General features: G+C 42.9%; 1 protein-coding gene across 1 annotated transcript in view; it reads left to right on the forward strand.

The window, feature by feature from the left end:
* The first annotated feature begins 3683 nt into the window (after window positions 1-3683).
* PROSER2 (proline and serine rich 2) overlaps window positions 3684-16230 on the forward strand; it is a 30578-nt gene continuing 18031 nt past the window's right edge. The window contains exon 1 of the mRNA XM_032798315.2: window positions 3684-3769. The gene's annotated coding sequence lies outside the window, so the exon portion shown is untranslated. The remainder of the gene's footprint in view (window positions 3770-16230) is intronic.

The following is a 16230-nucleotide window of genomic DNA, read 5'->3' on the forward strand; positions in this document are numbered from 1 at the left end:
TTATAAGTGCTTTCCTGCATCAGGACCTAAAAGCACCGTGTGAGGTGGGCATCATTCCCATTTTCTATAACAAGAGACAGAGGCACCTCTGTCCTGTAACAATGAATAATTCACTAGTAGTTAATCATTTTAAGTAATGGAATAATGATTTCACATTTAATCATAATTGTTTAATAATTGGCACGTGGGATTGCCTAGGACCCTGTACAGTAGTAAGTTGCTGGCAGCCAGAGCTAGAAATAGAGTATGGAAGTCCAGAATCCCAACGTCTTGCTTGCTCTTCCCACTAAAACTGCTCATGCTACTATATAAAATTCTAAACACGTGATGCGGTGGGGTGCTCGTTTTTATAGCCAGAAATGTGGGCGACTCTCCCCCTCACATGACTCTCCAAACACTGGTGATATAAATTGCATAGCACCCCCCCAATCATATGTTTTAGGTATCCCATTTATTTGATATGAGATTAGCCCATTTTTCCCAAGTCTCTTTCGGCTTCTTTGTGAAGCACTACAGAGAATAATTGTGTCATGGCTATGGGTGGAGAGTACTGATTTCCACAGGCACAGTTTAGATAATGGTTTGAAATCTCTACTGTGTGGTCTGGAAAATAAAGGCATTAATGTGATGACTGGCATGACCACAAATGTGGTTAGGGTGACCAGATGTCCTGATTTTATAGGGGCACTCCCGATATTTGGGGATTTTTCTTATATAGGTGCCTATTACCCTCCACACTTTGTCCTGATTTTTCATACTTGCTGTCTGGTCACCCTAAATGTGGTATAAATAAATACTTCCGAGATAGTTGGATTATCACAATACTTGTGTTAATTTTATATGGGTGGGGTTGCCAGTTTTGGTTGGACGTGTTCCTGGAGGTTTCATCACATGACATAATCTTTAATTAAAGATTCATCTTTAATTCCTGGAGACTACAGGACAATCCTAGAGGGATGGTAACCCCTATATATGGGGCTTTATAATAGATCCTGTTTCTGTTCTACCCAGTTTATGATCTTATATCACACCCATAACCATGATATTTGAACAAAAGTGCTATTGCTATTTTTGAAATGCTTGTTACACTGCTTGTACGCACGGTGACAGGAGGTGGAGCAGTAACATGCATGCACATGCGTGTGGACGCAGACACAAGCAGCTTGGATGAATCACAGTTGGTTTTGCAGCACCCCCACACCTCTAGCTCTAGCACCCGAGACCCACTGAAGTTTGTAAGAGTTCTACGATTATAAACTCTTACTGAGATTGCACGTACTTACTCTACATATGTGCCATGCCTAGCACAACAGAGTTTCGGTTAGAGCTGCGTGAATAACTCTTCACTGACCAAACTGAGGGAAAAAATGTTTTGGGTCGACCCAAGGAAAAAATTCTTTGCAATCTTAACAAGTTGAAAAAAATGAGTTTGAGTCAATCAGAAACATTTCATTTTGTCTGAGTCATTTTAACCTTTTTCAAAAAATAAAGCTGAGGTAAAATTCGAACGGAAAAGTTGTTTTGAATAAAAAAACAAAACTTTTTGTTCTGAAAATATATTTTTTAAACATTTAGATTTTTTTTGTTCTCCCCCCTCCCCAACCCCAATGGACTCAACTCTGCAAATTCCAACACAAATTCACATGTTTTGATTGACCCAATTCTGCATTTTTTGGCAGAAAAAAGTTTCAACCTAAAAATCTCATTGAGTTCTAGTCCTGATCTCTAAGGGCTAAAATCATATGTTGTAAATAATAATGACTCCACATTCTGTACTAGAAATCAGGGCTAAGTTAAGAACTGCAGCAAACCATTTCAAAAAGGCAAGATGGGGCAAACACCAGCATTTAACATTGGAAAAAAACTCTCAGCTGTGTTTCAGTAACATTATCTTCAACCAGATAATTGTATTTGTTGTTGAGATGGAGGCACTGTTTAATAAAACGCACAATGGAGATAATGCGTGAGAGACAGAACAGCTTTCTTTTCCTCATTCAGGCATGAGCCCTAGAAGAGAAAGATTTGGAAACAGAGTCAAGACTCCCAGCTCTGACAGTAGTTTTCCTAGCTCTGACATTGTGGTGGTGTTTTTTTCCTTAAAATTTTCCACCAGTACAGTTCTTCAAGAGGTAGAAGAACAGCACGATGTCTAGAGTAGGCTATGGCAGTGTTGCCACCTCATGTGATTTTGCAGCAAGTCTCTTGCTAGTTGGTGTCCTTAAGGCCCCAGCTGCTGGACTCATGTGATTATGTGAGACTCTCAGCTGTCTTTAAAAAAAAAGAAATTTCCTGATTGCAGACAAAAGCTTGAAGAGGTGATCTCTATGGGTTTAAAAACCAGGAGAATAAAAAGAACCTCAAATGTATTAATTGTTTTAACACTATCAAGAGTTTTAACCCAATTTCATGATTTTTTTGAGGTCTGACTCATGATTTTGATTGGCAATATTGCTAATGTGCTGGCTTTTTAACTAGCCTCTCATCTAGCCCTAGGGAGCCAGGCATCTAACTACCTTTGAGGATCTGGGCCTTAGCAGCTCTGGGCTCACATTTTCGCCATCTACATAATAAAGATACTTACCTCCCTTGGTCACAGCGTTGTTGTAAGGGTTCTTGCATTTTTTACACCAATGAGGGTGGGGCTGTCCCCCAGAGTAAATTTAGGCACATGCTTTAAGTGTTTGCTGGGTCGTGCCCTTGCTTTGTGAAGTGTATTGAGTCCCTGGGTTGGAAGGTGCCATGCAGTGTTTTTGATCTGCGCATGATCCTTGCTTTAAAAACTTAACCCAATAAGTCCAAGATGAGCCATGAGAGCTGGCAAACTCTCACTCTGCTGCATGACGAACTATTACACACATCCCTTCCTCCCCACCCCGGTTTATGTCTTTGTTTGGGATGTTTTAACAGGTTTACAAATATCTGCCAGCTCAGTATCAGAAACAAAACCAGCTGTGCAACAGAGAGCTTGTGTTTAAAGAGACATTACACCACAAGCCAGTCATGGGCGCTCTCTGCTTGCCAGGGTGTTGCTGTATTGCAGAGTGAGCATTGTTGCAATACCGATTCTATTCTTCACCTCAGTGGCTCTCAACCAAGGGTACGCATACCCCTGGGGGTACTCAGAGGTCTTCCAGGGAGCACATCAACTCATCTAGTGATTTGCCTAGTTTTACAACAGGCTACTAAAACACCACTAGGGAAGTCAGTACAAAGTAAAATTTCGTACAGACAAGGACTAGTTTATACTGCTCTACATACTATGCACTGAAATGTAAGTATGATCTTTCTATTCCAAATGATTTATATTATAATGATATGGTTAAAATGAGAAAGTCAACAACTGTTCAGTGCTGTGACACTTATATTTGTATGTCCGCTTGTGTAACAAGTCGTTTTTAAGTGAGGTGAAAGGTGGGGGTAGGCAAGACAGATCAGGTGCCTCAAAGGGGTAAACTAGTCTGGAAAGGCGGAAGGAAAAGCTTGGTCACTGCAATACCTGGGGAGCGAGGGGAAAGGGGGAGGACTCCACCCCAGCTGGCCAGCCCCGGGCAGAGAACTGCCCCTTTAAACACCAGCTGGGCGGAGGGGGGCGTGGGCCGGGCTAGTGCGCATGAGCTCAGTGGCTGGCTGCTGGGTTAGGCGTCCCTGTCCCTGTCCGAGGGGGAATCACTGCAGCCGGGAGAGCTCCCCAGCCAGCGCGGGGCGCCTGCACCTGCTCGGCTCCCGGCGCTGGCGGACGGAGCGGGCTAGACCGGGTCGGGCCGGCCAGGTGAGTCAGGGCGGGCGGCCGCTGGCCGGGGCAGGAGCGTGGCCGGGCTGCGGGGAGGGACAGGCTCTCTTGTGTCCGAGCGGGACTGGGGGGCTGGCAGGTCCCAGCTGGGTGCTCGGCGCTGTCTGTAGCTAGCAAGACGGGATGGTGAGCGGCTTTGCTCCGGAAATCCCGCAGGGCTGTGCGGATAAAGGTCCTCGTGTGCCCATCAGCCTCTCCGTGTCCCTGCCTCGTCACACCTCCGATCTCATCCCGAATCTCAGCAGAAAACCTCCCTGCCCTGAATCTGCTTCCTCTTCCCCCACCGCCTCCTTGCTTAGGCGTTAAGGTGTCGCTGACCCAGGTGCTTTGGGAGCCCGTGGAGGTAACAGGTGGTACCAAGTGGCTTCGTTGTACCCAACACTGACTAACGCCCCGGCCAGGGGGCTATGGGTCTCCTCCCGTGTGTAAAACTGCAGAGAATAGGCTATGTTAGATTGACCCACTACCCTGTATGGGGGAGCTCCTGTAGTTCTCCCCTGCTTTGGACTTTCAGCGCGGAGAGCTTTGCCTTTGCTCCACTCCAGGCAGGTTTCATAGGAAACCAGCCCAAGATTATTTAAGCACCACCTCTTAGGCTGTGGCTATCCAAAGCCAAGCGCCTGGCTACCCTTTGCAAACACGTTTTTTTTCCTTCTGTCTAGTAGGAGGCTCCGTTTATGATGCTGTTTGTTTGTTTATCCCTGATGGGCTGGGGTGGGGGGGATTAAGAAATGTAGCTACTGAGGTGCCGCTACCAGAGGCAGGAGGACCAGCTCATGTGCTCTGTATTCTGCTTGCGTAATGATGTTTATAGAGCCCTTTTGTATCCGAAAATCCTCGGAGTGCTTCCCTGTCTCTCAAAGGCTGGGTCTAACAGCTTGCATGCTTATTTGATTAATAATATTTTTTGGTATTGAAAAATTTCCCACCCAGGAGTGGCAGCATCACTGCAAGTGTTAGTATAGACAAGGCTGTAATAAGTGGCGGTTGGGGTTTTAAATACCCTGTCTTCTGAACTTGCTCAAAACAGGTCTATGTGATTCAGTGCAATAGCATTAGCCATAGAGGTGGAGGGATGAGTGAGCCTAATGCAACAAGGCGAAGATACAAATGAAGTGGGTGCTTGCGTGCATAAGGGAAATGATGCGGGAAAGTTAAGTGGCATTCATGTATTCATCCCATTGTTCTAAAGCTGTGTTAATATCAGGAAGATGAAAAGCCATTTATTTGTGGTTAGGTTTGTTGTAGAAACCACAACTGCTGGTTTATAACAAATATTTAAGAAGTCCATTGCAAACATGCAATTATCTTATATTATTTTTCATCTGTATCGCACCTAGAGGCCAGAACTGAGATCAGAGCCTCGCTGTGCTAGGTGCTGGACATGTATTTAGACTGTAAGCTGTTAGTATATGAGACAGCTGGAAAATGGAAACTGAGGCAGAGAAAGGTGAAGAGACTTGCTCAAGATCAAATTCTTTTTATTTTTGGGGGGTTGTTTCCCTCTCAGTTGCAAAGCAATAGCAGTTAGGTATCAAAAATGCATAGCAGCTTTTTTTGTACAAGGAATGGAAACTGAAGGGAAGACTTTTTTTTTCTTCTTTTTCTCTTCCTCAACCCCACTTAAGAAAGAATAAGTCTTGGTTTTAACAGCTTGTGTATTTTCTGGCTAGTCTATTAAAAGGCATTATTTTAAGGCTCTTGTACAGATCCCTGGCTAATGCAGCTCTGCAGATGGGTGCTACTTTATAGATGCAGCAATTTCTATATAGAATAGTCACTTCACAAATCTTCTTGTTATGTAAAATGGAACGTTAGTAGTCAAAACGCTTGTGAAAATGTCTTTATTGCACACAGATGACTCTGAAACCAATACTAGGTTTAGATCACTGTTCAGTAATAGAATAGAGATTTCTAGATAAAAGAAGAAAGTGTCTGATTTGTATTCTTCACAACTAAGCATACAGGGACAACAATTCTAAATTAGGGTTGAGGTGCTGTACTGACTAGCATTATAAGTAACATTTGAAATTTGAGTGGGAGAGGGGGATTCTTTGTATCTCTGAATAGTCGGTTTCACTGTTGTCCCTGTATGGTCAGTGTGTTTTTTTTTTCCCTTCTTGCTTGTGGGAGTGCTGTGGAGAAAATATTAACCAGGAACTGGGTGGGTGTAGTTATCTGAAACCTTTTTTTAAGTGGACTATTTCAAGCTGACAGTGTCCATCTGATGAGGAGGAGCATGTGAATAAATGTCAATTCAAGGGAGCCTTAAGAAGCCAGCTGCAGCACCACATTCTGCCAGAACTATTCTGTTAACAGAATGCATTTGACAATTTGGAATTCTTGTTTACCACTGGCTTCAGCCATCCCTTCACAGGTAGGTTGTATTTTGCTTAGAAAATCACTACAGTTAAGATTTTTGTCATGGAAATTTTTAGTAAAAGTCAGATGGGTCACGGACAATAAACAAAAATTCACTGAAGCCCATGAGCTATCTGACTTTTTAGTAAAAATAATGGTGGGGAAAGGACTGATAGGGGATAACTGAAGCCTGGGGGCAGGGGAGTGGGAGAGAGGGATGTTGAGAGCCCAAGCCCTGCTGCATGGAAGGAGGGGAGCCAGCACCGGCTGTCCTCAGGCAGTCGGGGCTCTGGGGTCTCCCTGCCTTCTCTGGGGGCTCAGGGCTCTGGAGACGGCAGCTGCGAGGGTCCCCTGCCACCTATAGTGGCAGAGAGCTCCTGCTCTACCACCCTGGGAATGAAGCAGAAAATGTCACTGAGGTCTCTGTAAGTCATGGAATCTGTAACTTCTGTGATATCTTCTCCTTAATAATCCCTGATCCTTACAGCAGAAAAGCTCATAAAACAGGAACAAATCCTTAACACAGCCTGTTGCCTCAGCCAGATCATCCTTTGCATGTCTCCTGCCATTTACTGTAGCTCTTTCTGAGGCAAAGCACTCTGACTTTGCACTGCACATCTCTTCCTACACCCTCCCTACTAAGTTGCAACATTCACAAGAGATCGTAAACTCCGTTGCTAGACTGTGATATAGTGATGCTGTAGTGGGCTGCATGGATGTTGGGGATAAAAATTCTCATGCCTTCCTAAGTATGGCAGAAAACTATTTGTCTGTGATCTGTACAGCAGTGGGATCAAACTTATGGAACCCTGTGTGATTTTTACACTTGTAACAAGAAAGAAGCCAGCTAATTTAAAGAAAAACTTGTACCTTGAATTGTCTGTATTCTGTGCAGTTCCAAAGCATAAATGACTCTCTACTAAGCACCAAGTTATCAAGAGGAGAAATGCAAACTAATTTACTTTTAAAGTCCTCTAAAATTCCCCTCCTGGAAGTTTGCATAAGAATGTTTAAAATCTTGGGAGACATCAGTTCTGTGGCATATTTAATACCTAATATAAAATAGGTCTAGACAGCCATTGGTGTTGTATCTAGCTCTTCCTTAAGTAGTCGCAGGCCATCAGATCTCAACCATAGCTGGGTGGTGAGAGCCTTATCCTTATCCTCCCATAAGAAGTTAATCTAAAGAAAAGTAACTACTTGTCACTGGCTGAGGTTTTATTTTTAGGTGGGGTGGGGAGGGGTTTTATTTCTGCAAACACATGGGAGCTAACAGCACTATTTAGAAATCTTTCTCTGGTTGTTTAACCTGGTATGTTGCATCTAGGCCTTTCCCGATTGTTTTATTTGTCTTAGGGTAGATAAAGTTGCTTTCTTATGGCATGATGTGGCTAAAACGTATTGATTCTGTAAGTTACAGCTGCAGTTATTCACAAGTGGTAAGGCAAAGACTCCAACCAACTCGCTTCTCAACATTGTTTTGATCAATTCTCTTGAACCTGTGCCTAATCTTAGAAGATGCAGAGCACCCTGGACTTCCGCTGAAGTGAGGATTAAGTCTGTAACCAGATTTTTACTGCGTTGTGAACAACTCGCTTACCTGAGGGTCTTGGGGCGATAGTTCCAAAACACTAATCGCATGGAATGCAGTAAAGGTTTCTCATCTTGGCGGTGGTTCGGTTACCTTGCCTTAAAACTAGGTAGTTTAACAATCTCCTATTGTTAGATGAATATTTTCAGAAGTGTGTTCTTTCAACAACAAAAGAAAATAGCCTGCTCTTGAAAATCCAGAAAGACTGGTTAAGAAATGAAGACTACATTGAGCTCACTCTTCTATTTATTTATTTATTTATTTTTAAAACATCCTGAAACTGAGAGATTAATTTGGTCAAGGATGTAACCTTGACCATCAATATTAAACAAAGCAAGACAAAGTATTGTACACATTGAAGTTAACTATTGTTTGGAGAGGTATGTTAGAGGCAAGCACAAATTAACAGTTCCTTTTTTTTTTTTTTAATTAGGCTCCTTTCTCTATTTAAGTTAGGCTCTGCTTTCAGCAAAGCCCTAGAACACATGCTTGAATTCCCTGTGAAGTCAATTGGATTCAAGCACATGCATTAAGTGCTTTGCTGAACTGTTGCTTCACTTGCCTGGCTGTTTTAGGGCCTTATGTACACAGGATTAATTATTGTAGCATTGTCAACCCCTGTGACTTTTTTTAATCACAGATCTCATGATGCTTGATGTTTCTAAAGCCCAGCATGGAAATTAGTGTGATTATGTGAGAATCTCAGCTTTCATTTACAAAAATAAGAAGTTTCCAGCACTCATTGCAGAAAAAACTTAAAAATGTGACCTGAATGCATCTTAATGGCTCAGAAACAAAAAACTTAATGTATTTTATTTTAAAATGTCATTAATTTGGGGGGCCTGGTTCTTGATTGGAATACTTGGGGTTAGTACTGCTGTTATGTGTATTGGAGTAACACCCAGAGTTTTCAGTCAGGATCAGAAGAGCTCCATTATTCTAGGTTCTTGGACTAAGGGGTCACACGCTTTATTGCTTCTGTACACCAAGCTCATTGCACACACCAAAGGATCCTTGCATCTCTCCACCCACACCCCCCGCAAGCTTCCTGTGTGCCACCTTCCCATCACCCTGTATTTCTGGGATTCCCCAAAACTCCCTCTGCCAGAGACTCTGTGTGGGACACACACACACCCCTCAGTCTCCCACTGCCAGAGGTTCTCTGTGCATCTCATTCCTCCTTACTCCCTTTCCCTCCATGCCAGGGGCTGTCTGTCTCCCTTTCTCCACTTTCCTCCACACCAGATGCTGTGTGCATACCCCCTTCCGCTTCCATCCGTTCTTCCTTCAGCCCCCCCATCATTATGTCTCTTGAATGGCTTCTCTCCCAGACAGACAAGAGATCAACATGTTGTTCTCTATTGGGAGAAAGAACATAAATGAGGTAAAGATATTATGCTGAAAGGCATTAATGGATGCCATCAACCAGTTGTTTGATCTATAGACAATTGAAGGGATGATTGAAGCTGTGACTGTGCTAACTGGATGACAGGGGCTCTGTCTCCCATTTTCCCTTGTTTTATTATTTGGTGGGGGAAATCAGTGTTCTGGTCATTGATGCCTAGGATGTTCCCTGTGATTTGATATATAATTTTTTTTAAGTGTCTCGGATGCAGTGTTCAAAAGTCATCATGCTAAATGCGGACAGAAATGACGTCGAGTTAAGTGAAACTGGCCTACAGTTAAAGTTAGGTTGACCCAACTACATTGCTCAGGAGTCTGAAAAATCCATACCTCTGAGCAGTGTCATTAAATTGACCTAATCTCTGGTGTAAACAGTGCTAGGTCAATAGAAGAATTCTTCCTACCTAGCGCTTCTTGGATAGGTAGATTATCTACTCTGGTGGGAGATGGAAAGCGCATGGTTTCTGCCCTGGGAGATCTTGCAGTCTAAAGCTGTGTCTACGCCACAGAGCCTATACCAGCATAGCCATCTAATGTAGATGCAATGTGTGCCAACAGAAGGAGTTTTTTTTGTTTTTGTTTTTTTTCTGCGGGTGCATGAACACAATCTCCCCAAATGTTAGCTACACTGACAGAAACACTTTTGTCTGCACAGCTGCATCTGTGCTGGGGGGGGTGTCAGCATGGCTATGTCATTAGGCGGCATGGTTTTGTTTTTTTGCTTTGTTTTGTTTTTTTATACCAATGACTGACACAGCTAGGCTGGTATTAGTTTTCACTGTATGCCAACTCTAAGCTTATATCCTAACAGCTGTGTTTTTAGAACAGGTAAAACACTGTTTTGGCCAAATACACTGCTCACCTGGTTTGTGTGGGTGGGATCATGCCATGATAGAAAGCTTTTTATTAAAAATGCTCATGCACTACCAATTCTGTCTGAGTATTTAGGAAGCAGCATTCCCCATAGTATGTGGGTTGGAGCGTTACTTGGTTATAATCTGATTGGACCCTGTCTAAGGGGCTGACCAAAATTAGGTTAAGCACCCTTTCCCAGTGCAGATGGAAAAATGTATTTGTAGACCAGCCCTAACAATGAGGTTGTGGCAAACTGGGGCATGAATCTACCTTGCGCTAGCCAGCTACAGTCTGTCCATTTGGACCTTGCTGAACTGCATTAATGGTTTATTAAAACACTTTGAGAGAGTCCCATTTCAAAGAGGACAAGATCATTTAAGCAGCAGATGAGTGCAAGGTAGACACACATCCCAGCTTGCTTCTCTATGTGAACAATGAGACCATGGCCCTTAGATATTTGCATTAACGCACTTTTAACTAGCATGAAGTTAAACACTATTTTGCACATAGTCTGCCCATAGTCATGCTTTTAAAACTTACCTGGTTGAGGTAACCTGTGTTTAAATACAACTTATCCCTGTCTCCACTTGGTGCCAAGTTGTATAAAACATGTTACTTGAACTGAGTTAGCTTTTTCTTAGTGTAGACACATCCTACCATGTTCAAAACACACACCTAACACAGTTTAAAATTATAGCATAGGTAGGGCAAGTTTTAGTTTTCCATTGGTTTAGCTGGTCATGATGAACCCTGGGGAAGAAGGGGCAGCTAAACTGAAGTGATTCTAGAACTTGCCCTGTCTCTGCTAGGATTAAAACACGTCAATTATTGTGTGGTGTTAGCATAGATGCTGGAAGTGGGGGTGGTGCTGGAACTGGGGGTGCTGCTACACCCCCTGTTTTGACATGGATTCCATCATGTCCAGGGTTTACAGTTTGGTTCAATGGTTCCCAGCACCTTCATTATAAAAATTGTTTCAGCACCCCAGTTGGCGTTACATCTCTTTCCTAATGTAGAGAAGGCCTAAATTAACACTTCCTTATCATCCTACATGTCCCCAATGTAGACATGGCGATAACTTTTATTCTGCCCAGATGCTATTGCTGTTTTCTCTCTACCTTTATCCAGGATGCCTGTCTCCTTGTTCATATTATCACCAGAGTAGGAGAGTATGTTCTTCTAAAGTTCAAGGATTTAATCTCTTGTGCAGATACCAAAGGAGCTAAAGAAGGCAACCACAGTTGGTATGCATCTTCCATCCCTGTGCATAGACCCAGCCACATCATCAAAGCAAACATGCACTTTTTTGATTTAAACATGGCTGTGACTGAACCAGGTCATAAAATGATTTGGTTTTGTCGTGCTGCCTGGCCAAACCTTGTCTAGACTTCTGAGAGTAGGTTTGTTTTGATAGCCTTCAACCGCAACCTACCCTAAGGGGCTGATCCAAAGCCCATTGAAGCAAATGGGAGTCTTTTTTTCATTAATTTCACTGGGCTGCAGATCAGGCCTTCAGGCCATAACCCTGCACGCACTTATTCGTGTACATATAGAAGTACCACCATTGAGCTCAATGGCGTGTGGTGTGGACACATACAGGTCAGGGACTTCACTGTCATTCTTCACAAGATAGTTTTACTGGAAATACATTGTGGGGTTTTTGGTGTATTCCAATTCTACTTTTAAAATGATTTGTATATGGTGCTTTTTTTCCCTCAAAAGAATAGGAACAGAGTTTGGGCTTAGAACTCTGCAGGGTCTAGAATATTATCCTGACTTGGTGGGAAGTTTAATGTTGATGCAAAGAGCTTACAGCTTCTTTATTTCAAAAACATTATATTTATATATAATACAGGGAGGGGAACAGTTCAGCAACATTTGTTTTTTAAAATTTTAATAATTTTCCAAGAATCGTGACCATATTTTCTTCAATATCATGCTGGTCATGTAAGTGGAATGGTGCTCTCTACATTTGGATGCTTTCCATTTTGGAAGGATCAATCTTGCCTATTAAGCTCTCAAACAAAATTGCTTTTGTGGTTTGCTACCTAGTACATCACTTAGCTCCCCTAGTATAAAAATTCTGTATCTTGTGGTTGCTAAACATGAAACAAAGTACAATAATAATCTGAGTCCACAGGCTCTAAAAATTTGACTTCCTGGAATGAAAGACAACTCCTTAATCTACAGCAATTTTCTATAGTCTCTCTGAGTCTATGCATTTTGGGAAGATTAAAACTGAACTCAGGCTAAAATTATCAGTGGCAGTTACAATATATTGATGAAATCCCCATCTACTGACTGAACATGGTTAGTTGCAGTTAAATATAAGAATTGTGCGGCTTTCAAATAATTCTAAAGTGAAATTTAGAGCACTGTTGGGGAGACTTGGAGTTTGCTCTTAGGAAAACTGTCAGTGTTTTCAGATGTACTTTGCTGCTGCCTGGCCTGAAGTGCAATATTTGGGCCACTGAGTGATGGGAACAGTCTACCACGATTGATTCAAGTATGGGCATTGCATTTAAACACCTGCAATGTGCATAATGAGTGTCTTGGGTAGACAGGAAATAAATCCTATTGTGAAAAGCTTCCATTTTTAATGCATTTTGAAGGTCAAGAAGAGCAGCTTCCTATTAACCTGCTGTTTCATCTCCCCTTAGGATTTATTTTATTTTGAGCCTGTCTGGTTACCTTGACAATCCTATTGGACCATACCATGGGGGGGGGGGTGTGTGTTTTGAAGCTCATTAGGTTAGAATAGTGGTGGCTAAAATCATAAAATCTCTATCTCGTGCTGGTGATGGGGGAGTACCAAGACACAGAGGGCTGACCTACACTAGAGGGGGGGGAATCGATCTAAGATACTTCGACTTCAGCTACACTATTCACGTAGCTGAAGTTGCGTATCTTTGATTGATTTACCTCAGGTCCTCGCGGCGCGGGATCGACGTCCGCGGCTCCCCGTGTCGACTGCGCTACCACCGTTCGCTCCGATGGAGTTCCGGAGTTGACGGGAGCGCGTTCAGGGATTGTTCTATCGTGTCTAGATGATCAGATATGATAGATCGAGCCCCGAAAAATCAATCGCTACCTGCCATATTGGCGGGTAGTCTGGACATACCTTGAGACTTATGCATTATTCAAGTCCAAGAAGGGAATTTGTCTGTAAATCATACTACTTGTATCACAGAAATGCTTGGAGGACGCAGTTGAGATCAGTCCTCATGGTACTAGGCACTGTACAAATACACAGCAGGAGACAATCCCTGCCTTGACAAGCACAAATTCTAAATAGACAGACACATGCAGTGGAGGCCAGGTTGGGCGAGAGGCAGTGTTATCCTTCTTTTACAGATGGGGATATGAGGCCCAGAGAGACTAAATGACTTGTCCAAGATCACACACAGTCTGTGGTAGAGCTGAGTGTTGAACCTAGGTCTCCTGAGTCCCAGTCATGTGCCTCCACAATACCTGCCTGCACTGCCCTCTATCCTAGGCCAAAGCTATGTAGCACCAAACTTATCAATAAATTGCCATTTTGGATTATTACTTTGCTAAAAACCTCTGTCTGAATTACATTTTCTGCTCTGTTAGGAATCTTTTCTAATTCCCTGGTTAGGCTCCCTGTGTGAGTGGGCCATAATTCTGTTAAACGTAGCCTAAAAGATCAAATCTAAGAAACTTTAAAAAACAAACAAACAAACCTCCTGCCCTGTCCATATCAGCAGTTGAATATATTCATCTGATAAACCAGGCTCACAAGTTTTCCTTAATGAGCAAAATCTGTAGGATAGACAGGGCTTACAAGAGAGAAGAATAATGGCTACCATAACACATGTTGGGTAGAAGGGTGAAGACGACTTCTTCTCCAAGGAACGACGACTAAGCTCAATGAAGCCTTTCTGAGACTGAAATGTAGGATGAATAACGTGGAGTTGTTGGAAGTGAAGCTGCTCACTACTGTTGTTAGAGTTCTTATTAGCATTGGATCTGGGTGTTCTTTTTCAGGTGCAAAGAATACCCCACTGAGGGCTCAGTCTGGGACCCCCTGGAGGTTTTGCAGTTGACTTCAGTGGGAGCAGGACAGGGCTCTTGGGTCAAATAGATCCTCCTCCTCCTCCTCCTGGTTAGGTTAGGTTTGTTTAAACTTTTGGAGGCTGTCTTTGTCGAGATGCCCTGGTGATGTGAGCCAGGTAAATTCCTAGATAGACAATGGGCTTGGTGACCTTTTGTCACCAATGGGGCACCATTGTGAAAATTGGGGGGCAGGGGTGAGAAGTTCAGCAAGAAGCTTTAAGGTTAGGATACCAAAAAAACCTGGGGCTCACTGAAAGACAGTGTTAATGGATGGAACAAATGGGGTGAATGGACTGAAGCACCACAGAACTCCTACATGAACGTTACAGGGAGATGTTCAAAGGCACAAATGGAAGGTAAGCATCCCACTTCCATGGAGTTGTGGTAAGAGTTGGGCATTTGTGCCTTTGACAACATCCCTTACTTGTAAGCAGTGTGTCTTGAAAGCCGAAGGATTAAATCTTTGTCCTGTTGAAGAAAATGAGAGTTCCCCAATGGACTTCAGGAGAGCCAGGCTTTTAACTCATTGTGTTACCTTTTACCAAATGCTGCTGCCATGTGAACAGTCTAGCGCTACGTCCCAGTGCTTACTCTGAAGATGGAGCTGAGGAATCCAGGAATGGATCCTGTGCCATTATTTCCTTCATGCTGCTTGTTGGAATTTCACATCCTCCTGCCATTGCATATCTCTGGTGCCTGCAGAGGCAGAAATGAGAACACTGGCAACTGCAGCAGTGTTAAAAACGTGCCTGCCTCATAACCTTTGGTCATAGTTTTCATAGTATACATGTATGAAACAGTAATTCTGGGCATGTACTTACTCTTGCAGTTACAGCAACACCTAGGTAAGTCTAGTAAGAGGTGGGCACAAGAAGAGGGCCAAGTAGGAAGTGTTCACTCCTATGGATAGATGGCTTTAAAAAAAAAAAGTCTCCAAAATAAATCATAACTGTTAGATTTATTGTTGCTTGTAAGAGCAGCTCTTTCCTATTCTAGCCTGGTTCAGTGAGGTGGAAATTCACTGCTCTGTTTACTTTGGATTGTACTCCTAGGATTTGCTGGATTACAGTTTCGGTACATTGTGTAGGAGTCTCTCCATAAGACAAATATTGGAGTGATGGCATAGCTAAGACAACATTCATACATACCTTTAGTATATCATTGCATTCTGCCAGGATGAAGTGATCAGGAGAATGGAATTGTTACAGAATATTGATAGATGCTGTTGTACTGATGTGACATGCCAATCAGCTGGTTGAGGCAAAAAAAGTTTGTGGTTTCTGAGAGCCAGAGTGGGGTGGGGGGTGAGAGGAGAAATTATCCAGTTGAACTGGAAATGCAAACAGGGCTTCCCACCTCTCACTTGTTTTGCCCCTAAGGAGTCAAACTGAGACTGTAAGTTCTCCGGGTCAGGGACTGTCTCATTCTATGTTTGTACTGAGTCCAGCACAGTAGGACACCATTCTCAACGGTCCCAAACGTGATAGTTGGTGGCACCAAACACCAGCCCATGATCCGAGTGTACTGAGGAATTGTTACCACTCTACAGAATATTTAAATATTGCTTGTGACTGAAAAAGTTCTGGTGGAAAAAGACAGTGCATCCAAAAAGGGTGTGGTTACTTCTCAGTACATCATCATGCTATTAGATATGTTTGAGAGGAGATGGGTAGGTAGGGTGGGGAAGTGTCTCATGCTGTTAGTGAGTGCTGTCTCTAGAGGATGCTCTATCTTCAAGTTAATGTTTGGGACTGAAGAAAATATTGAGGCAGAGGGGTAAAGTTCCTTCAAAGCATTATAACTCGTTCTAATGCTTATCAGCCAGATACTGCAGAACTGAAACCTGTGATCGTTTTGAAAGCTCTTGTGCGCCAGTAAATTCTTGTGTATGGGGGTTTTTATTCCAGTAAGCCTGGGTTTGCCAAAGGAATAAACATCCTTCTGCATGACAGTGAATGAAATTAAGTTAGAACCAGAGGTGCTTTAAGGTTTAAAGTGCAATTTCACTTTGAAATGTGACTATAAAAATGGTACCTGCTTACTCCACAGATGGGTTCATTGAATGTAATCAAGATTGGATCTGTTCACATAAGTGACAAATGAGTCAGCCCTGCAGAGCTTAGAGATGGAACTGGATTTCTTTCCTCTTATG

The sequence above is a fragment of the Chelonoidis abingdonii genome, chromosome 1 (assembly GCF_003597395.2).
Source record: "Chelonoidis abingdonii isolate Lonesome George chromosome 1, CheloAbing_2.0, whole genome shotgun sequence".
In the NCBI taxonomy this organism is placed as follows: domain Eukaryota; kingdom Metazoa; phylum Chordata; order Testudines; family Testudinidae; genus Chelonoidis; species Chelonoidis abingdonii.